The sequence below is a fragment of the Diadema antillarum genome, unplaced genomic scaffold (genome assembly GCF_040938485.1).
Source record: "Diadema antillarum isolate AM-2024a unplaced genomic scaffold, OU_Dant_1.0 seq00000367_RagTag, whole genome shotgun sequence".
Lineage (NCBI taxonomy): Eukaryota > Metazoa > Echinodermata > Echinoidea > Diadematoida > Diadematidae > Diadema > Diadema antillarum.
The window spans coordinates 1818012-1843051 of record NW_027271368.1 but is presented as its reverse complement, the minus strand read 5'-3'; the positions used below and the strand labels follow the sequence as shown (position 1 = coordinate 1843051).

The following is a 25040-nucleotide window of genomic DNA, read 5'->3' as shown; positions in this document are numbered from 1 at the left end:
GTTTATATATATACATACATATATATATATATATATATATATATATATATATGTGTATACATATATATATATGTATATGTATGTATATATATATATTTATATATATATGTATGTATATATATATATCCCTAGTTGGCACCTTAGGGAGACATATTGGGGGGAAGTGTCTTCATTAGGGAGACAACTGGTCATTAAGGAGACAATTTTCGTGTCTCCATTGCGTAAATTGCCATTGAACATGTATTTTAAAATTTGCATATAAAACAAATGGAAATGTCTTCCAAATGACCCATCTAGGAGTATATATGTATATATATATATATAATCTAGTACTCTAGGAACAATGACACTCTAGCCTGCAGGATTTTTCCCAGTAGCTCATTACTACGCTGCTAATATTTCATGGACTTCACATTTCCCCTTTCTGTTGAAATCATTGTTTCTCATCAATGTACAAAAATTATGTGTCTAAATACTATATAATCAATGAGTTAGTACGTGCACATTTTGTATCAGAATTATACAATTAATATATTGTTTGTATGGTCATTTACACGCACTATAATTTATTTTTGTATAATTATTGAATAAATCATATACAGGTCATGATTTTATTTCATTAATATTTTTCTGTAGTATAAACTTGAGCTTTGTAGCCATACTTACTTTTTTGTTTCAAAGAGTGTGATAGCTATCATAAACGTGCAAAATAATTTGATATTCTAATCATGTCTTTATTGATAAACAAAGACATGATTACAACAATCAAACAAATTATTTTGCATGTACATAATAACTGCCAAATTGCTTAAACAACAAACAAAAGCATTACGGTGTTATATCTATAAAGCTCACAATTATACCACAGAACAAACATTTAAAAACATAAATTCATAACCTGAATTAAACAATTATACAAAAATTATACCTCTACCATTATTATAAATAAATGTATGTACGTATTGACATGATTCTTCATCTGAAGTAATTTTAACTGAACACAAATAAGAAAGTTTTATGTTTTTTGAATGTTTTATCGTGAATATTAACATGTACTTTACACTGTTTTGTGGCTATTTGGATGTATTTTGCCTTTATTAATTTGAATAAAACTAAACTTAAGCCTTTGGCTGCGACGATGTTGTTATACCTTTTCAAAAAAATAAAACAAAATGTTCCATACACTCAAGTTTCTACAGTTCTTTTTATTTGAAATAATACAAGATGAAAGAACGAACATGTACAATTCCGACAACACTCTAAGGACAACTTAATTTAAGAACACTTCTTATATAATAAGCCCTGTTTTTCACTTCGTGGCATCTCCGTAATCAATCCCGAGTCATTTTGTTTTACATGCGTGATGCACAAATCTATTATAATCTCATATTTTCTGTCAATCGCCTTTTCATCTCACACAGACAGAGAAGAAAAATGAAAGAAAATACTACATTCTTTGAATCAACAACATAGGACTTTGTGAATGCTCCTGGTGGGAAGACAATGACCAATAAGAAAGCGTCTCGTAATACATACATACACACACACACACACAATCACATACACGCACATACACACTCTCTTTCGCTCTCTATCTCCATATTTTCTTCTAAAGTTTGCGCTATATGTCGCTTGGAAGCCATATAGGTAAATGAAAAAAAAATCATAAGAATAAATACACACCCAACTAGATAAATTCATCCTTAAAATATTTTTAAAAAAATATGCAAAGCGCACAAATAAACACAACAGGTATAAACCAATAAGTTGAGACTAATGGCTTCATACAATTAAATTCGTTGACGTGATTAATTTGTACCTGTTTTCCTCTTTTCTTCTTCCACCCCGTCATTGATGATTGATTGACATTTTCGGTCAGACTTTGCCACTGTATTGAGTATGTTAATCACTGGGTTGAAAGCCATTCATTTATCCACGCTTCAGAAATACCTTCTATAACCAACTGATAATATCTGGTATTCAAACGTTTCCAGATGAATTCATGCCGAATTCGTCCCGACAAAATAAGTATAATGAAATGATGACAATTTAGAGGAGAAACAGACTCTCATATCTATTGCTCTGACTAGGTCAACAATACACTGGGAAAAGTCTGATTTTAAACACTATAGTCGACTATAGAAACCATAACAAACTCATTGCGAAAAGGATAGTCATGTGTGAAAAAAAAAACAAGTTTGTGTTTCTTGTTTGGCCCATATAGCATCAAACGTCCACCTGATTCATAATCAATTTTTGGACAAATAGCAATGAACAAGATTACAAATAGACAATTGATTGTAAAAACTTTGTTTTGTCAAGAAATCGATGTTCTTAGCATTCCACCACCCAAAATCACTTGCTGATCAGACAATGCATAACCTCATGGTTATAACATGAGCCGATTCATAGTGTATAGAGTCAAATCGTCGGTAATACAAATACATACTTTAACCGATAATCAAAAGTGTTCGTTGAAGACACTTCGTACCCTGCTCAACATCACTCTAAATGATGGTATCATTCAAACTCTCTGCACATTGTTTTTAAAGCAAATCACCACAGGAAAATAAGATGTATTCGGAAAAATAGATCTACAACTACATCTATAGGTGAAAGTTTTGCGTAGTGATAATGCGTTCATCGTAAACAAATAGACCGTTGAATATCTGACTTCAACTTTCGACTAAAAGATACTCTCATATTTTTTTTCTGTCAGAAAATGTAAAGACAAGGAAAGACTACTGGTGAACTAATCAGTGTAAAGTAATTTCACATGAATAACACAGGCACAGATTCACCTGTCAATATTGTTACATCTATAGCCTTTTCCATTTAGCTCAGGAAACATGGGAAAAGCAAAGGCATTTTTTAGTCTTCTGTGATAGGCACTTTAGACACATGACGTCACAGTAAATCGATATGCAATCTGATGAGCATGGATGCATTTTTTAGAGGGCGGTTGTGAGGTGTATCACTTATCACCAAAAGTAATGTCATGAAAAGGTGTACTTACACTAGTACGAAGGTAGGGAAAATCAGATCAAATATCATTAAAATGTAAACAGTAATGCATTCAGGTTTTTGTTGCGACTTTGAATCGAATTGACAAATAGAATCATGAAAATACGGAAGACAAGGAATATTTCATAAAGAAGCCTTTTCATTTTTTTTTTTTCCTGGAAGAGCAAAGCAGAATACGATTCCGCATGACTGGCATGGAAATTCTACAGGACAGCGAATGATGCGAGTCTTTGGAGTTCAAAAAGCGAAAGGCAAGAGTGTGCAGCAAGTAGAACATCTCACAGTCTTCATTTAGCTTTGAATGGCTGGCAAAATAAGGTTGCAGATTCTGACCACTCTCTAATCCTGCGAAATGTCATTGAATTTTGCTCAGATTAATCTCAATGTACATGAGGACAGCGCTTAGATGGAATTGACACTTTCCTATTGCGCAGGCGCCGATGTTCACTGCATATTATCCAGTGAACATGAAAGGTAACTGGCTGCGCGGAGAAAAAAAAATAACACAGATAGGACCATGGAAGCACGACACACTCATCACTTGAACGAGCTATTGCAGGCATATCAATCGAAGTGTGGACATCATCCAAACAACAGTCAGTGGGAAACTGTCCATAAATAAGATGGCGGAGAGATGGCAACACATCCGTAAGAGCAGTTCGAATAGCGCTGTTACAATTCATCACCACAGTTCGACGCAGTCACAAGAATTCAGCAGATGCAACTCCGATGATTCACGATGCTCTTTGAAGTGAGACATGGTAACCATGGCAACTATTTTTGGCGTAAATGGCATCCAGCCGTGGAAGAGTCCCTGCCTCACGATCATGTGTTTAGTCTCATGGTTTGCCATGCTTTCCGTGTTGCACCTCCGCCAACCCTGTAAGTATGAAAACAAAGAGAAAGTATAGTCAATAATACATGATGCCCACGTGGATAGCATATTGCAGTAAATGGAGATGGATAACAAAGGGTTGAGCAGAAAGAACAATAGAATAAGATTTCAGATGACTTCGAGAGTCAATTGAATATCTGAATAATTTCTGAATGAAACAGCTGGTACGGTAGAAGAATAATTAGATTTCTTACACATTCATCCCGCACCATATTAATTTTTATGCGACATTTATATCGACAACGGAAGAAGGAAAGCTTCTCTACACATTAATCTTAGGACCACCAAGTTTTTTATGACTTCCACGTCAAAACAACAGATGAGACGAAAAGGCAAAAAGGCATAAAAAGTACCCGTGGAACGAAAGAAGAATAAAACAACACAATATCCATGTTCAATCGAGTTACGACTGTCATAAATCCTCCTACTCAGGTGAAGAAAGCAAATTGAGGTACAGCCAACGACGCACAATCACCGAACGGTCAACGAACTTGTAGAGGCTGACCCGGGGAAAATGAGTGTTTGGTTCTCGGAAGGGCTGGAAATACAGAGCGAGAGCGTGTGGTACACATGCGTATTACTTTCACGACAAATATTCATTTAATGTTTTAATCGCTTTCTGAGAAAGTTTCGTTCAAGATACGGTGATTAGAATAAGTATAGATATTACGGTTTTAGACTTATCTCTCCAGTAGAAATATGACTGAGAAAATGCTGACGATATTTTGAGTGAGTAATGAGTGGGTAATTGTTGTGTTTGGCATGACTGCTACAAAGCATAGAAAAATATTGCACTGTCAAGAAAGAAAGACATTTCGAGATATTTGAGCTGAGCGAGTTAATCTTAAGCTAACATACACCTCTAGGCATGACTGGCAGCCGAACAAAAAAAAAAAAAAAAAAAAAACGAAAGAAAAAAAAAAGAACAAGACCAAAATAACGATCGGTTTAAGTCAATAGACAATGTAGACAAAGGGAGATTTTTAGAACGTAAAAGGCAACTGGAATGTAAAAAAAAAAAAGGAAAGATGATAAAACTTGATGCGTCTGACCATTGGCAAAAACACGCTCAACTACTAAATCATGTAAATTCTGCAAGGTAAAAAAAAAGTGACAGGGAACGACACGATAGCTGAGCTGCGATGCGGTCCATCCCCCGTAGCTTCGGCACGCATTATGTGGGATCAGCATTGTATCTCGGTTCGCATTCTGCAGCCCTGGCCTCTGCAGTGATCCACGACGCTCATTCTTCTCCTGGCACGTATTCCTCCTCATCTCTTCTCTCTTTCTTCTCTTTTTGTCCTCTTCCTCTCTCTCCCTCTTTCTCCCCTCCCTCTTCCCCCGCTTTCAATCTCTCTTTCTCTCTCTTCCTCCTTACCCCATGATCGCATCCCACTGTATAGCCTGCGCATCCCCCGAACTTGTCTCGCTGTTCAAAAACTTAAACCCTACCATTCCACAGGCAACTGTTATGCCTGGGACGTCAAAGGTATTTTTGAAATAGCGGTTGTGACGGGGTTAATGGGGGACGAATGTCATTTGGAATCATTATTTCGAACCATGAACTGGATGGATAGGAGCGGAGCACGGCGGAGCTGGGGGGGGGGGGGGGGGGGAGGAGGGCAGTGAGCTGAAGGTGACGTCACACCAGTCCTATTTTGTGATAGTCTTTCGAAAACGCCGAAGTTATCACATGAAATCGTTTTGCTCTAAGAAACTAGCCTCCCATATTAAATATGCATATCTTATTTCTAGAGTTAATGTAAGTAACTCCTGGAGATGTAGCAACAGCATGAAACATATCAGCAGGCCTGTAACAATTGTAGACATAAAGAAGTGAGTGTTACTGAAATTTCTGGTCAATACTTTTCAACGCTTGACGGTTCTCCCAACTGCCCAATTCCCATGTGATGAAATGGTCTCTTTAAGTTCACTGGAACTGAATGGCACGATACGTCTATATACCACATTGACGGTGCTTCTAACCGATTATAAGCCGATTTCGGTTGATAGTTTCTAAGAGTGCTGCAAATGTGCATCTCCAACAGTCAAAAATTTGCATCTCCAACAGTCAAAAATAATGATCATGTTGTACAGCGGGCCATATTCATCAAAATCTTGCAACAAGACTACACTATGGTATACGCAGGTAAAATCATGAACGGCATTATCCAATATAGGCCTCCTTAGTTTTCACATGGACCTACAACGAACCATGGTTTTCACAATGAAAGGATTCACACAGCACTGAAATGTTTACCACTTTCTACTATCTCAGAATGTATCTCGCAGTTTCTAAGCTGGAATATCTCTCTTTTGTTTTCTCCTTTTTTAATGAACGGAGTTAATATCAACATTTCTGGCTCACCCAAGGTTTTCCTTTTGCCCTCAGGAGCTAGGCCTAGTTTGACCCTAACATCTCTCCTGCTTTAGAAGTTTAGTTCTAGTAAGTCAACTGATAGGGAGAAAATTATCTCGACAAGCACCCTTTTCTTTCTCCAAATGCTCTAGCTTGTATAAATCTAGCTGCTCTAGCGAAGTTGTTATAATATGTATACTTGAATATTATATTTGTGAGCTGCAACAGTGTTTTTTATATTAATGCAAGTGATAATAATCATTTCGACGTGCTTATTCACTCTGGGTAGTATTTGCAAAGGTCATTAAGCAATCAATACCCCAGCATTTCAAGATACCCTTGCAATACACCTCATGGTCAGTAGATAGAAAGAGGGCCAAGAATCTTGTCCAAGGTTGCATGCTGGTGGCAGGATTCGAATCCACGTCCTTCTAGTCAGGACTCCTAAATCTTATCCTCTATACAATGGTACTTCCACAATAGACTACACATCGGAAGCCGGAAGAATACCAAGCTTTTGCAAGACGTCATTGTAACATCAAGTCGACAGACACTGTAAAGAACGCTTCACATTGCTCTGAATATGAATTTATCTGATTAACTACAAGTGTTTTAAATTATTTATTATAAATCTATTTCCATTCACAGGTCGGAAGCCCTTTTGTCAACGAAGTATAAAAGCCACCTGAGCTGCGAGTATGGGTATCAACGAGGAATGTATCGAATTAAAGATTAGTAACACTTCAGTCCTTACAACTGTTGTATTTTGATACTTCATCATAGCTGGTTAAAATCTTCCCGTCTACAGTATGAGTAACATTATGAATAAAACCCCAAAACTTTGCAATACATGTTTTTTTCTGACCGCGTGTTTCCCATCCGTAAATTGAGGTTCCTTCCAGTTGATTATGCGACGGAATCGCCGACGAAACACACCCAAGTCAAATCCACCCACACTCATGTTGTGGAGTATAGTGATTGTAACAATACTTTGGCTTCGTAACCATGGTAATTACCCACATCTCTTTGCCACTGGCGGTTCCTCACTTTGATGTTTGGATCCTTGCAATCATCGCGAATGGGACGATCGAAAAGTACTTGGAATATTTCCTCGTATCGGTTTTCGAATTCATCTTCTGCAAATTTCGGCCCTGGTTCAAGCATTGGGCCTTGCCTATTCAGTCATATCGCTATATGACTGTCTGTGAAAGTCACGACGACAAGATATATACGCTCAATCTGCAGTCATTACGATCTTATTAGGCAGAGCGGCCATAATTCACTCGCCCCGATCTCACGACGAACATAAATCTCGTCTGTCGCGAGACCCTACCGTCAAGCGGCGTGACCTCGATCAAGAGCCCGCGGTAACTGCCCCATCAATCTCAGAGGAGATTTCTGCGGAGAGCACATGCGATCCACCATAAAAACCTGGCACTTGGGGGACGCAGAAAACCACGCAGAGTTTTCTTCTTGTTTTCGCTTTTATTTGCCTACGAATTCACCCCCAACACCTCATAACGTGTTCCCATGATATGGAATTCTTGCGGGGTGACTGTTCAATCAACAAGGTATTGCACAGACAACTCATCGAACGTGTATTCCTTTGGAAAGCAATATAATACACATATACTTCTTTTGACATGCATCCACGTATCTACACATCTTATCTCTCTGTCGATGCGCGCATGCATATAATTTTGTCTATCTGTCTGTCTGTGTCTGTCTGGCTGGTCATCTCTACCTCTCTATTGCGTGTGTATACGTATGTCTATTTGAAATGGATAACAACATTTGAAATGGACAACAACAAAAAAGATCAAGAAAAAGGACACCTACAACTGAGCAAAGGTCAACTAAAGTACACTGCTCTCTAGTGGGCCTTTCAAAGGCCACATTGATCATGTGACTCTGAGCTTTGTGACATACCCCCTACAGTACGTAGCTGTAATGAATAACAATCAAATATTTGTATTGTTACGTGACAACCAGGACTTTTTGTTATTATTCTCCTTCATTAAATTCTTCTTAATTCTATTCATCTCCCTTCTCTTCTTTTCGTTCTTCAATTGTGAACGTCCCCACAGGACGAACTCAATATTTTCTTTTTGTAACTTCGTCAAAATTTCATGGAGATGAGGCATTTGTTTTCATGATTTTATTTGAAATGATCCCCTCCCATTTACTATAGGGAACATTCTCTGTTAACTGAAGTATAGAACTTTTATTCTTATGCACAGAGATGAGTAATGGGCAAGGCACACATTATTTTCGCCAAGAAAAACTACGAATGAAAATAAAGAGAAGATAATGTTGTCAAATAAAATGTCGAAACTCAACACACATTCTAGATGCTCTGAGGATTAACGGTCATGTTTGAATAATTGCTACAACAATAAAAACAAAGTGAATGCAAGGTCTCTCTAGTAATGAGTGTTAGTTTCAGTATTAACTGAACACGATAAAGTTAAGCTAGTTAGGTCCCCTACAATGTTATAAATTGCAAATGAGTTGTGCAAACAATTAGACACAACCCAAAACAGGATGTCACGTTCCACTTAAGAATACTCATCAATATAGATGCAAACTGGACGCACCATTTCATCTCCCAAATCGCGGGCTGTTGCAGAATCGAAACTGCCAATTAATGACGAATCCAAACAGAGGCAGGACGAAGCGGAGAAAAACGAATGCATGCAATGTGGCACGAGTCGGTCTCAATGTCCGTCAAGTGTGCTGATGTTCGTCAAATAGGGAGAAGGCTGGTAAAGAAAGATTGAAAAGGGAAGGGAGGAGGCAGCGGGATGTCATCATGCTCACCAATCTGCAAAATTCGACGTTTATCTCGCTGGAAAATATACGCATCTCGGAAATGCAATGTGCTTTTTACTCACGCAGGCCGATTCTCACCAAGAGTCGTTTTAAGGCTACAGCCTTTACCCGTAACCTACAATTGTTATCATTATCATTTTCTTTTTCATGAACGATTAAGCATGGCATAACACCAGGGCTCATGTATTTTCCTTCAATGCATCTCACTCGAGCTTTTTTTTTCCCCTCTCACCACCATACCCCAAACTCTTGTAGTATACGAAAAGTAGGTTTCACCGGGTACCAAACGCAAAACACACATCTTTTGTACATTGTTAACCAATTCGGGTGCTGTTCGTTATTCCGAAGGTTCGCTATTCCGAAGGTTCGTTATTCCGAAGGGTCGTTAATCCGAAACACGCAAATTCCCTATACCTAGAGGTTCGTTAATCCGAAAATGAAAAAGGGTTCGTTAATCCGAAAATTTGTGGCGTTATTCCGAAGGTTCGTTACTACGAAGATTAGTTAATCCGAAAATGAAATTCGGAACAATGAACCTTCGGAATAACGAATCTCAGGAATAAAGAGCCTTCGGAATAACGAACCTTCGGAATAACGAGCTGTAACCAGAAATTCAGCAGTTATTTAAATTATGAACAAAAATCCCTACGGAAAATCATTGTAATATATGAGACTTGCACCACTTAGGAGTCACGTCGTATGTGGCAGGGAGGGAACGAATAGCTATGGGAGGTAATTCAACCAACAACTGACTAACGATGATCCAGAAAATCACGTGGGTAAAAATGGTTGAAAGCAGACAGTAACATCAACCGCCTCCATTTCAAGTTTGTCTACGGAGAGCCCAGACGTATTATCTGACTGATAATGCAGGACAAGGCTTAAACGATAAGAAATGTATGAACTACATCTTGCAGTTGCCTTGTAATTTACCAGTTCGGTAGGATCTGAACGTTTGATATTCAACTTGAACCATTCCATACTGAATTCTGAAATCCCCATAGACTTATTACACAGGCCACCAGGTTCCCGCATGGAACGGGTTAACGGTGTTGTCATCTATACAACGCTACGACTGATCACATCCTACCATGTTCTAAGACTCTGCTACAAGTAACACAGGCGAAGGCAGACATTTCCGCCATGTTTTGAATGAATGTACCCAATCAGATACCCCTCCCCCCTTTTCAATGATGATTTATCCTGATCAATAAAGTTGCTTAGAAACACAACCGTATTTGTAGGGCCTACTTCGATTTTTTTTTTATCTAACTGTAGGTGCCAATTCAGATGGGACGCCTGCAGGACAACATAAATGGAAGTTTCAGAGTGAACAGGGTCATTGACTGACACAAAGGCAAAGAAACAGAATAGAACAAAACAAAACAAAACAAAACAAAACAAAACATCACAACATTAGACAATAGGTCACAATGCAAAGTAAACATAGAAGATTTCGTTTTTCTGGAAACATCGCCAACGAGCGATTCGCTACCCAACACGTACGTCAGTTGAAGCAGAACGAGCTTCAGAAGAGTGCTAAGTGCCTTTCAGAGAACAATCACCCAATCACCTCGGTTATTTCGGAGGATATCTACAGAGATTTCCGTCAGAAGCTCCGATAATCTTGAATGTTTCCTGATTCCTCCCTTCTTCGGATTCCCTATTCCCCTATTCCCGCGGATGGATCAACCTGCTCAAACAAGAAACGCTCGTGAATCATTGTGAGAAATTTTCGTCTTGGTTGAGAGTCCCAAGTCTCCTCCCATTGACGTGCCACCCGAAGCCGGAGGAGTGGCAGAGCCATTAGTGTCGCTGTTCTGGGGAAACGGCTCTTCCGGTTCCTGAATCCGTCGTTCCCAGCTGAACCTCGACAACGTTACCGAGGATCATCGTAAATCATCCCCTTTCTACTGCAGCAATGATGTGGAAATGTTCACCTGTTGTTTTCATCATCTACGTGCATATAAGAATTCCTACCTGAGATATTACTATCGTAAACACTCAAAACAAAAGCCCACCGGGCTTTTCCGACATGATACTGATTATTCAAACAGCCAGACTATGGGTTGCTCATTTCATTTTGGATACATGTATATCTGTCTGTTACAGAATGTTTTGAAGCGTCATGTTTGAAACAGTTGTCCGTATAAAGGACATCTTTGCGATATCCAAATGTGATATCGTGAGGATATTAAAATCTATGCTGAAAGGTGAATACATTCAACCAGAGACTCATCTTTTTCGCTTTTGCCACACCATCATAACAAGAAGCAAAAGGGGATGACCAGTGGCTTTACCACACACTTATCACTCGGCAGCCATTGGTCTGACGCCTCTGTGATACTCAGAAAGAGGGGCCGAGGAAAATGTCTGCCGCCCGCGTAGTCCTTGTCACGAATACCTTGCGCCTCGACCTCCATGCAGCTCTTCTCATCATCACCTGTGCTCGCTTCTTACGATGCAGCTAGTGCGACAGACGCGCTCTTGTTTGGACTGAAAACCCGCACGGTTCTCGCCCAACGGTAGAGAAAATAAACACGAGGGGGCTCGCAAACATCGCGCTCACAACCAAGACATAACTACGCACTCTCACCCGCTATTGATATACATCTTCATAACACTGTTTAAAGGTGGGCATTCATATTGTCTGTCAGAAGTAATATCGTCCCATGTCATCCAAGTACCAGTGTGCCTGTACGTCTATGGGATGGGAAACTGGTGTGATGCAAATACGCAGCAAATACGACATTCCTTTTCGTCTGTTTGCTGTTAGAAAGTTATCATCTCTATAGCAACGACTTTGCAGATACTTTACGGTAAATCACTGGTAATGTTTTGGCTTTAATGTGATCGTGTATGCTCTTCAGAGCATCCCTCAATCACCGGAATAATTTTTGTGCACCATCTCCCAATCCCTATGGAGTATTCCCGTCTAGCTCTCCGCTGATGGCCCCGCAAAGTCACTCGGCGTACGGTTATCACACGGAGCAAAATCAATATGAAAAAGTAATGTATATAAGGGCAATTCCACATATCATTTTCATACATAGAAGGGACTAATATAGGTCTACACAAGGAATAAGTAGCACGTCGAGTAAATGCGTTCTTTTCATAAACATGATTTTTGTGGAATACAGTTTGTATTTCCTTTAAATTGTTACATTCCTGTGACTTCACGAATTTTTGTAGTCTTTGCATCCAGCTATACGGTGATGGCACATGGATTTGACCAAATCTTCAAGGTATAGTCCGCTTTCCCTCAGATTTTACTGACCTGTTATCATTTTTGCATTCACCGACTGTACATTAATGTGTTTGGGGTCAATTTCCCTTTAAAAATAAAACACAAGCATACAAGACTAGTGCGGCTCCGTGATCGGAAACAGCTGAAGCCTAGGGAAACAAAACAAGAGGGTACTAGTGAGGAAACATGAGTACCATTATGTGAATATAGGGCCCTGATCATACAGAGTATAGAAGCACTTTGATGAAACTGACGGGGGTGGTGCAATAGACACAAACAGATTTATAGGTCTACAGGCATCTAAACATCCCAAATCAGACTGGTCTTGTGTTTCTACAGCTCAGATTATAAGAGGAAATTTTCATCTGGCGAATCCACGTCGGCAAATCTAGCTCTTGACGAGACCCTACATCGCCTCTCCCACGAGAATTGTCCCCCTGTAGTCGCCCACGACTTCTTGGCGGAAAACCGCTTTGATCACCAGAGAGTCCTGCTCGAAGAGAGCCTTCGGTTTAATGTGCGAGAAATAATCGCTGCCAGAATGAATAGGAAAAATGGATTCCATTCAAATATGACCGCTCAAAATCGTCAAGACATTCAGATTTCCGAGCGCGGTGTATCACACGCGCGCGCGTTGGTTTGTTTTTGACGTGTGATGTTCTTTCTCGTAGTCGGGACATTGTACGAGGCGTTCAGAAGTGATTAATCAATCGTCTATTCTGACATCTGAGGACTCGCAAGGGACACAAGGGGAAGAGGAGGCTTGGAAAAAGCCGACTTATTTACTTGTTGATGACACCGGAATCTTCTTCCTTTGCGGACATTTACCAAGGATCAATTGTGATTACCATCACGTCAAGATAGGTAATTACGACGTTTTGATAAGTGAGTGTGTGGGTCCTAAAGTTTATGCGAGGGAGAATACAGCATCAGGATCATAAACTGATCATTATACTAGCGGACTAAAAGCGCCGTCGTGATTGCGACGTCCTGTTATCATGGTTTCTATAGCAACAGTCAAGTGTCACATGTAGCTAATTCTTTGTTCTCCTGACCATCTGCCGAAGATACAGTCATTCACGTTCATTGACGGTCCGGGATGCTGTTGGAGAGTATATCTCTCCGCTGCTACAACGTTAGAACATCTGATTACTTTCCAGTTTGTCTCTACACACAGCAACAAAGTTTTAACTATAACCAAAAGATAATAGTTTGTATTTTTCTGCTTTCGTCTAATCCACACAATATAACCAGGGGGTGGAGAGTATTCAATACAGAGCCATTCCCGTTGGGTCATCACGCCTCCATTGCCCGTCGATTATGTTGACCAGTCTCATACAATATTTATCACACAGCACTTCTAAACCTTTCAATCTAACTACTAGTATCATCCAGTGTTAAAATGCACTTGGAAGCCATTCTGGTTTTTAGGTCATCCACCACACACAAATCATAATCACTTAAAGTATTGCTGGGAAAGTCAGTAAGAGATTTAATGTATTGATAAAAGACTGCCATTCTTCTTTGTCACTGACTCCTTTGTTGTAAATAATATTTGTTCTTTCTGGGCAACGTCTAGGAGATTTTTTTTTTCTAATTTTGAGAAGATGTACGGTCTCCATGGAGATTCTTATATATCATATATTTTTCTATCCGTAAAGTATTTCATATATGTCTGTAAATTCCAGAATAAAACCCCTATTCTGGAATCTTTCCAGGCTTACTTAAAAAATAATAAAGAAATGGAATATAGAATTTCCAAAAAGAAAGGTAAACTTGCTAGTCACTTTCAAAAATGGGGGTTTGACATTTAATTTGAAACTGTATACTTTTTCTACAAGGTATTTTTGTAAAATTTGATATGTAATGTTTTAAGTATCCATTTTTGTTATGCTGCACTTTTCTATTATGTGATTCTGTAATTCATTTGATTCTTTATTCTTTGCTGTAAATGGCATTAATTTTTTACCAATAAATACTGAATGAAAAAAAAAATGTTGTCCGGCCTGTCACAGTATAGGAGGGTTCCTTCATTCAAACACGATGGTGAGAGGGGTGATCCCCTGAACCATGGATCAACAACATGCAGCTCCATGCTCAAACCATGGAGCTACGTAGCTTATCTCCAACGCCATTTTAATAGGAGAGGTAGATGCGGGTATCAAAGACGCATTTGTCACAAACGTGCTGGCAATACACAGTCCGCAAATTGTCAAGTTTCGCCACCAATGAGCTCTCAATTAAAAGTCTGGGTGAGGAAGACAATTTTGATTCGTGGCAAGTTCATTCTCTCGGTTTTTTTTCCCTCTCTCCGTCTTTCCCCCTCTCGTTCAAAGTCTCCCCAGAGACGAGATTTCGATGCGCGCAGACTGACGAGTGTCTGTGCCAATTTACCCGCGATACAAGGCGGGGGATTCTAGTGCTGAAGAACTGGAAACCACGAGTACAGAGTACGAGAAAATTATAATCCCTCTTGCTCGTTAAAAACTGTAGGCCTACACTCTTCGATCCAGTCCTTTCTTTCATGATTAAAGGGTGTGTACAGTTCTGGTTGAGGTGAGGATTTAGCTTTAAACGTTCTGCGAGATATTCAGAAACCACTCTATGAAATGTCAAAGAGCATCCAATTCTAAGGGGTATCAAAAGTTTATTTGAAGAAACTTGTTTTTGACACGGCTGAGATATCCAAAAACAAGATGAAACAAAGAGATCCTAATAAAAGGCGTGGCCTGTCACCTTTTATTATTATCACTTTTTTGGATATCTCAGCCATTTGAAAACCAATTTTCATCAAATAAACGTTGAATTCTTCTTAAAATCATATGCTCTTTCATATTTCATTAGAGGTTTCTCATTATCTCACTTACGAATGTTCAAAACATGAATCGCCACGTCAACCAGTACTGTACAGTTCCTTTAAAAGTTGAAGACTGACTGTTCAGATGAATAAATTATTATCAACAGTCTAGCTAGTGTCATCCTGCCAATGAATTCTGAGCAGCAACCGAAAAATTTCATCAGCAAAAAAAAAAAAAAAAAAAATCGCTACAGATTTGTTCTGAAAGGATTACGCAAATATAAAAATGCAAAATGAAAGAACCCTACAGACCATCTGAGTTCACACCAGCTGTGTCTAAGCTACAGGTCTAGCTTTTACTAGCATGCTAGAGTATCCACTAATAGTATGAGATACACATTGCACAGATGTAACATAATTTTTGTTATCAGCAAGATATGGTAATCCTCGTAGGCTGAATTCAGAAAGTATAAACGGTGCCTGTAAACAATGGTTTAAGACACGGTATTCCCTGTTTGTTTGTGTTTTTTTTTTCTAAAAGGAGATAAAGAATAAGTGTACTAGTGTGCATGTCCGTTGATGTCTCGGGTCAAACGATCAGTAGTGACGGGACCTGTATTTCACATCCTTTCTAACAATGTGATTTTTATCATCAGGTTGTAGTAGTGTAAGGCTTTTGGATCAAAATGGATAACGGGTTTGTAGAGAACACGCATACAATCAAATCGGTCATTTCGATAGCAACTTCCGGTGCGTTGAACTTTTCCACGCAGCTTCTGAAACACCTGTGTCTACGCCAGTGGTAATTGGGCCCTCTCCACTAATTCCTATCGCCTCTCTCCCCATCAAATTCATCTCATTATACAACGCCATATTACAGGCACGGCCGGAGTGCGAGGCTGCCGGAAAACCCCCGCTCCGTAAATGATTTGTTTTGGTCACCTCCTGTTTGAATACTGTCTCCTTCTAGAATGACGAAGGAAAACATCGACCGCTGAGGTGATCCTCGGGTGTGCAGAACCTCGACTGGATGCCAATTTATCGTCAGGAGACCACTTACAAACCTCTTCGAATTTGACGTTAATACATTACACGAATATCTACATGTACGTTGATTGGTGACTTTTTCTCAGCGATAAATTTATGAGATGAACGCGGTAAAGTGATGAAAAGTTTCGTTGAATCTAATGATAAAAAAGACACATATGGATTCTGTACCTCAACATTCTCAACGTATCTCCAATTAGCCCTGTGCACATTAATGCCTCTTGATCTAAACCGTTACTCATTGCGAGAATGAGAGAGAAAGAAACGCGTATGTATTCAAATTTTGCCTTTAAACAGAACCAAAAACGTAGCTCTGTTGACCTCACACTGATACCCAAAGATGTCAGTCTATTCTGTAACAAAGATAACAAATTATCGCAAATCGAGTTTTTTTTTCCTCTGCAATGCAGGGTCCAGATATAATCAGTGTTGAATGCAGCATGCCACGAGACCATAATTGCTCTGATTTGTGAGATGTCTCTTCTTCATGATTATCTGTTCAATTTATATCATAAGCATAAGACAATAGAGCGACGACAGCTTTCACACAGCAGTGGCTACCCACTGCCAAACGGCAGTGGGTATGAGAGACAGTTTGTTTTTGCTTGGAAATTTATATCCCAGCCTGACACCTCCACATGTCTCCGCTTCATTTTTTTTCACACTAATCTTCATCGTGTCATGAGCTTTCCACTTAACCTTTGATTGACAGTTCAGAGATCAAACAAATCCACTGAAGGTTGTTTTCAATATTTGGAACATTGTCCAGCATCCAGTTGAGACAAGGTGGCCAGTGACTTTAATACGACATCAAAGAAGCATCTTAAAACATTTCACTGTTAGACGTCAACAATAAGCAGTTAGATACTTTGGTGAGGAATGAGGATACACGAAGTCGTCCGCAAAGATGGCGCTGGTGGCCGCGGAGAAGGCAATGTTATGATTGCGTGCAAAGCGTCTCGGATCGCGTGTTGATTTTACCTTGGAGACGAACTCAAAACGACCAGCTTCCAGGAAATGCTTGGCATCACGTGACCGAATGTTCCATCGAAGGGAAACCATTCTTGCAAACAACTTGTTGATGTACAGGATATACAGAGACTGACAAGGTGATCCTTCGGTGTCTTTATAGTGGTGTCGTGTAAAGAATCACACCAGAACTATTCTTTCGTGAACAGACTGTTTGTCAGACCCTGCAACACTCTGGCACGAATGTGAATCAACAGGACAGTCACTGCGCTCTAGAATTGCGGATTTGGTTGGACTTTCCTCAGATTGCGCTGTATTCAGTCCTAAAAGGCCGTATTAAGAATCAATTCCAAATGTCAATTCAAAAACAATAATCACCTGGTATGCGTTTAGTTAATTCTAGCGTTTGAACTTACTGTTCATAGAGCTCAAATCTTCGACAAACTGACTTGTTTATCGACGTTTACTACATACTATGGGAACGCCTTTGTGTCACAAGGTCATAGACGATAGACTCTGTTCCTCATTAGCAATGCTTGAGAACAAATGCTATAGATTGTTCTTCCATGCAGTGAAAACTCATCCCACGCACTGTATCTAATATGCAAATGAATTCGCGACCAATGACAATTAATTTTAATTTAACCCTATAAAGCCCAAGGGGGGGGGGGGGGACATTGTGCCCACTACCATATTTTTGCTTGCCACTCCTACACCTCTAACCTGATTTCAACCAAATTTGGTGACTTTTCCTAAAATCTTATTGCGAACATTTTGACATATAATTTAGATATGTCCGATATTCCTGGTTGCCATGGCAACTGCAAACTGACAACCATGTTAGTCAGATTTTGCATGATTTTCTGTTTCAATTTCAGTTAACAATGTAATTATGGATAAAAGGGGGTTTTCTTGGTTGTAATTTGCTGAAGGACCGAAATGTGAAGTAATTATTGTTGAGAATTACCCTGAAATGGTCTTCTTATTATTTCCTTCATTTTTTATATTACATAGGCATGAAACAATAGATATAATAGAAATAATCGAAAATATAGCATTTTTCAAAGAGTACCTTTTATTTTGTGTTATCTTCACACAAGCTTTGACTGTAATATCATTTATTTATCATAATATCCATCTGCAAACTCAAAATGTCAATATTTTGGAAATATGAAATGTGATATCAATATATGTACCCATTCCAAGCAATACATTATAGGTTTCATATATTTCATTATATTGTAATGAATTGCGCCCCCGTATGTTGACCTTGAGAAATTTCAACCATGACAAATAGTGAAGGTTGACTTGCTCTTCCTTTGTAGTAAATATGAAAATGATTGATATGAAATAAAAACATATATACTGGGGATAAAGAAATAGAAAATACATGATTTTAACGTATTTCCTATGTATTTCTTTATATTTTGGGAAATAGCGCCCTCAGTGGGTGACCTTGAGAAATTTCAAATGTTAGGTCATGTAGAGCATGAGTTGCTTTACCCATGTGCCAAATATGACGGTCATACATCATATAATGAAGAAGTTATGTAGGGGGGCACAATGTCCCCCCCCCCCCCCCTTGGGCCTGGAAGGGGTCAAAATAGCTTGGGCTTTATAGGGTTAATGATACATTTGGCTTAATCTGATATCAGCAGTTTTGATCTGTATTGTAACTTTAAATGCTATGTATGTTAATGACGTCATGTTTCGTTCATTCAAAGATGGCTGTCTCTTGGTGCACAGTAAGTTACCCGCCACCATGCTCACCTGATAACTAATGATAAAGAGTGCGAGAGAAAAACAACAACAAAGTTCTACAGAGCTTGTATCATACCATGAGCCAAAAACAATGGAGAAATACATACAGGATACATGTCCTTCATGATAAGTGCCTTCAATACACCCAAAAAAAAAAAAAAACCGGTTAAAAAACAAAAATGCTGCCTCTGATATGCAGCACAAAAAAAAAAATGGTGTCATTGTGTAGGACGGTTTCCGCGAGTTTTCGAACTCCACCTAAACTTGAAGGTTAATTGCCGCCAGACGATGAAAACTATCCGTGGTTGTAAGAAGCGCTTCCAGATGAGTAAGCTTCAGTCTCACCGTTTGTCGAATACATCACAGTGATTGTTGTGACTAATAGTCGAAGAGGTATTTGAGTGGAAATGACTTTATGTTCACCGACCTTCACCACTTATGGAGGCTAACTTTTAGCGAGTCAAGCTTGCAGGCCAGGCAGTCTTTATACCCGTTGTTAGAACTGCGTCTCTCATCGATGCACAAGTTCCCGATAAACATTGACAATTTACGATCTCAAGACCTAGGGGTAACAACAGATGAATAAGCTCTTCGGAAACACCAACTATGCCCAACAACGATGTCCGAAATACAACATAATGATTACAGTGCAAGAACTAATTCCATGACACAACATGATCACTGGAAGTATACTCAATAACCTTATACATTTAATTCAAACAGATCGTATCTTGCCCAGTTGTAATAAAAATAAAAATAAGCATAAAAAACAATCGAGCACACCTTTAAGCTTTACTGCTTATTTAAAAGTACATGTTATGTGCCAACACAAAACTGGTCCTTTACACGGTAAACTGAAACCATAGTTATTGCAAATTGATGAAACGAGTATGACGCAACAAGATCATTCACATCGAATTTCTGTTCAAATTTCAGGGTGTCTTGTTTGTGTTTAATTCATCAATTGGCTCAAAAAGCATCTCACGTTCCACCAGCGGAGGATGTGGCTGTTGAGCACATAATGCAAACACGATAAAACATTGTAAAACTGTTAAACATGACTACAAGACAATGTTGCCAACGGATCAAACGGCTTCGGAATCTTAACATTTATCATTTACTAATCATTTTTATTTTTCATTCTAAAAGGGATGTACGGAGGTTGACTGAAACTTTGGATCTTTAAAGGAGAAGTCCACTTTAATAGACATGTGGATTGAGTGAATGCAACAATATTAGTAGAACACATCAGTGAAAGTTTGGGGAAAATCCGGCAATCCGTTCAAATGTTATGAATTTTTAAAGTATCTGTGCAACCACTGCTGGATGAGGAGACTACTATAGTGTACGATGTTACATGCGTAGAACGATATAAGGAAAATAAAAAGAAAATTTCACAAAACTTTACTCTTTGAATAAAGTGCACATTTCTTCGACTTGTCACTGACGTATGTTTAGGGTAATATTATTCCCCCTGCCTTCTGAAAGGGAGAAGTCGAGTGTTCTTTTGCTATGCGAGAAAAGTAAAAATATGTTGAATTTTCTTTAGACTTTTTTTATATCGTTGTACACATGTGACATTACAAGCTATAGTAGTCTTCTTATCCAGTCGTGACTGAGCAAAAACTTCAAAAATTCATAACTTTTGAACGGATTGTCCGATTTTCCTTAAACTCTCATTGAATTGTTCTACTAATATTGCCGCATTCACTCAGCCCACATGTCTGTGAAGGTGAACTTGTCCTTTAATTCAAAATCGCCGACAGAATTGCAACAAAAAGGCATTGCAATACAATTTTATTTCCCCGAACTATGTACATGATGTAATTCTAACAGTCCCAGAATGCCCCTATGTGCGCCAGCCATAGTCTTGTGGTTTAAGTCGAAATATTTGAGAATTTCCTCGGCTCTTTGGAATAACGTTGAAAATAAACTTTATACTTTCCGTCAACAGCATTCAGACTCTTAACGTTTTCTCCGTAAATACATTTATAAAACCATACACTCAAAGCGAAAAAAGTGGCTATTCTTGAATTTTAAAATGGTTTAGATTTACCAGACATCCTCCCATGGATTCAAACCAACATTTGATCGGGAGATCACACCGTTTACATTAATTTTAGTCAATGGATTTTAATCAAATGTTGCACCATACATTAGCATACATTTACTATCTGATTGCCTGATCAATACTTCGGGAATGCTGTTGTTGCCGATTTGCTGACTGACTGAGGTTCAGGTTTGCCTTCTGCGAGCGACATGTGACAGACAACGATATATGCAAGCGCCCTCCGCCGTTCAAGTTGAAAACATAAAAACCCTTTTATTTGTTTTACCATGCGGAGAAGCCATGCAGCACCAACTTTTCTTTCATTTTTTTTTTGTGTACCTATATGTATGTATTTGTTAATATCAATACGTCATATTGTTGGTATAAAGGATATAAGCATTCCTATATGCATATATATATATATATATATATATATATATACATATATATATATACATATATATATATATATATATATATATATATATATATATGGGCAAGTCCAAGATAATGTCCCCTCAGATGCTCAAAATTCATCTTGATTTAATAAAAAAGTTATTGATATCATGTTGTAGCCAAAGAGTCAAATTATATATTTCCAGCAAAGAAAATATTGAATTATGCAAATTTATGCAAGAAATATGGCCCTAATATGCATAAATTAAAAACAAACCTTACGTATGGGACAAATTAAAAATAATCATCTAAAATCAGTTGGATTTGTCCTTGATCTAGTTCCTTTATGGGCATGATCCCTGTATGAGCTAGTATAATTTCTGATTGGTAAGACAAGGTCAGCACATTGATTATGCAAATTATGCACTTTCCCAGAATGAAGTGTCCCATACGTAAGGATTTGAGTATGTTTTTTTAAGTTTTTTCTTAAGATTTCTAACATTGACCAATCATACTTTAGGAAGTTCTAATTTATTCATTTTAACTCCAGATTAGCAAAACTAAATGTGGAAATTCAATTAGTCCTTAATCTTATAACTAATTAAAGTTTGCTTACGTATGGGACAAATGCCTTACGTATGGGACATTACATACAAAGTGAATGGGAAAACCGCCTTTTGACATGGATGTTATACATGTATGTCCTTACATTTTTTTGGTTAATGGTTATCTTTGCACCTACTCTGAAGGATATGTCTATATATCTGCCTCTCCTACTCAGTTGACCTCGGGGAGAGTGTAAGAACAGCATTATTGACTCATTTTATGGTTAAGAAATGAAAATGAAGAATATTCATCATACTTGTATTTTCTTATTTTCATTACAGGCTGTGCAGCATGGTCTTCAATTAACATACATCCTTTTAACATTTTGATATTGGACATTTTCTTAATTCAGTTATCATTTTCAACTTTACCTCTCTACAAAATGACTTTGTCCGAGAGAATGGGATTCTCAGAGTGTCATTTTAGGTGCAGTACACTGTTCAGCATGTACTACAGGCTGTACAGCCTCAAAAGAGAAATCAAAACAATTGTGCTTGTTGCGCTCATCAATGACATTACATGTCTTACTGAAAAAGAAAAATCACTTGAGGTGACAGCAGGTAACTTTGTCATTACTAGACTTAATAGCAAAGGAAAAAGCCCTACCAGAATACTTTTTATTTTGATATGATGTTTAATATTTCAATTGCACACCCTCAGAATATGTCATGACTTATCAAGGTCATGAACATGATTTCTGAAAATCCTGTAAAATGAAGACTATAGTTTACATTTGCCATGAACCACAATATCAATACTGGTTCTGTGGTTGGAGTGCTAAAAGCACAAATTACACAAACAAATAGGGAATTCAATTTTCTTTTCAATTTTGTGTTTGAAGAGACAGATGTGCTCTGAGACACCTTCATCAACTCATACTTACTTTGTGCCCCACATCTACACAATTATCAACATGCATTGCAATCTGATAGTGTATGATCAAATGAGGTTACTAGAATTTATCAAAATTGTAAATTTCATATCACTGAGATACTTAAGTGTTTCAAATCTAGAATTACATCTTCTCAAGATTTGAATGTACAAATGATAATCTTTCCTGTATCACTACACAAGCATGTATGTAAGTACAAAGTATAAACACAAATTTTGTCATCTTTGGTTTCATAGACCTGAAACCAAGCAATTTGAAAAAAAAAGCCAGCATCGGTACATACATTCTTCTATCTCTTTGTTCTACCACGGCTTTCAGAATCTAAAAGTTTCATTAAAATTTGATTGATTTTGCAGAAGCTAAAATTCACATGGCAAAACATGATTACAGAGCAAAATGAATTACTCTTGTTGTTGTTGTGTTTTGTGCTGCATTTCAAACAATTATAAAGCTTTATAAAAACTTCGACAATTTGCAAGGTAAGCCTAGAACTACTGAAAGTACCCACTTCAAACTGTATTTGCAAATTACACTGTACATGACATTTGATTTTACAGCTGAAATTATCAAGACTATAAATTAGTCATGGTACACGTGTATGCATGCTACATCAAGGTCGCAAGCTAGAATTCGCACATTTTTTTTTTCATTTGATAAAAAATATTGACAAGAGTAAGTAATGGGCTAGAAATAGAGTGTCAGTATATACTGTATCCGTATGTGTAGACATCATGAGGACAGTGTTAATACATGACGGAATCCAAACTAAGACATTTAATTGTAAATTGGTAATTACTTTTATTTGCCTTATTTTAGCTTTTGTTAGGTACCTGAACCAGGAAAGTACCACTTAGAAGTCTATTTCATTTGTTACATGTTGTAGTATGATTTGTGGAACTGAATATGACACTATGGGGAAATTTAAAGTCATTCCCATGAATACACTTGTGCACTAAAGACAAATGTCCCATACGTAAGTTGAACCATGTCCCATACGTAAGGTGTACTTTCGTTAATTAAACCAACTTCATGAAAATACGCCATATTCTTTTGCAGTGAAACTTTGCTGAAAGATACTTCAGTATTGTACCTTTCTTCACTTCTAAACAGAACTTGATCAGTACGGTACTTTCAGAGAACTTTCAATTCAAACTTTATTTTGAAAAATCCAGTTTTTCTCTGGTCCCATACGTAAGTTGCCATATTTTTCTTAATAAAATAATTAACCCAAGGTCAAATGACATCAAACTTAAACACAATATTCTTCTCAGGGCTACCAGTCCTCCTGATGATAAACAGTAAAATCCAAGTGCTCCTTCATTACTTTTAAGTGGTTTGAAATCTCTGAATGTCCCATACGTAAGGTGCGCGATATCTTGGACTTGCCCATATATATAATATACAATATGCATACATGCATACATGCATACATATTAGGATTAACGTATCAAAAACAAAGCAACACAGCAAATTAGTAAATACGACATAACACCATCACTTTCCCCAAATCCATGTATAGGCTCCTATAAAGGTAAACGTTACTATGTGTGGGTGCAAATGGCTGGTTGGGAGTATGTGTCATACTTTCCTGGACATCGCTGCCTAATTGACCCAACTCGTAAAGAAGTGGACAATGCAAGAGAGACAAAAGAACCACAAGAAGGAATGGTATTCATATCAGCATTTCATTCAAGTGTAAATAGGTCATACAGGCTATCAAAAGAAAGCGCGAAAGATGTCTGCGTTGAATGAGCGGAATATGACCAATTGCAAAGGCAGATGGATCGTACATCCGGGAAAGGGTTATAGGGGAAGAGAAAACAACAACACGATAAACAGTACAGGAAGTACTAGCATCTCTCTTCTTACGCCAGCTACTGCCCACTCTAAGATCATTGTTAGGGATTCTCTGTAAATGACAGGAAGCGAAAACGTGTTTCTTTGTGGACTAAATTCAGGGCACTATTTTACTGCCCTCAAGTTGACTCCCATTTCTAGAGAATCACTATAGTATCATAGGAGGTGTATATTATGCACTATAATGTGCTGACCACTCGTATTCCTATTTGAGGGACAAAGTTAAAACGAATAAACATATGAAATAGCACTAGGACCACTTTTGAATGTAGACGAATAACATCACTTAAATGTAAGATCAAACGAGA

The 25040-nt window shown here is 38.1% G+C and overlaps 1 protein-coding gene across 1 annotated transcript in view; it reads right to left on the bottom strand.

Moving 5' to 3' along the window:
- Positions 1-1308: 1308 nt before the first annotated feature.
- LOC139731248 (twist-related protein 2-like) overlaps positions 1309-25040 on the bottom strand; it is a 43487-nt gene continuing 19755 nt past the window's right edge. Inside the window, exon 2 of the mRNA XM_071642133.1 lies at positions 1309-3904. The gene's annotated coding sequence lies outside the window, so the exon portion shown is untranslated. The remainder of the gene's footprint in view (positions 3905-25040) is intronic.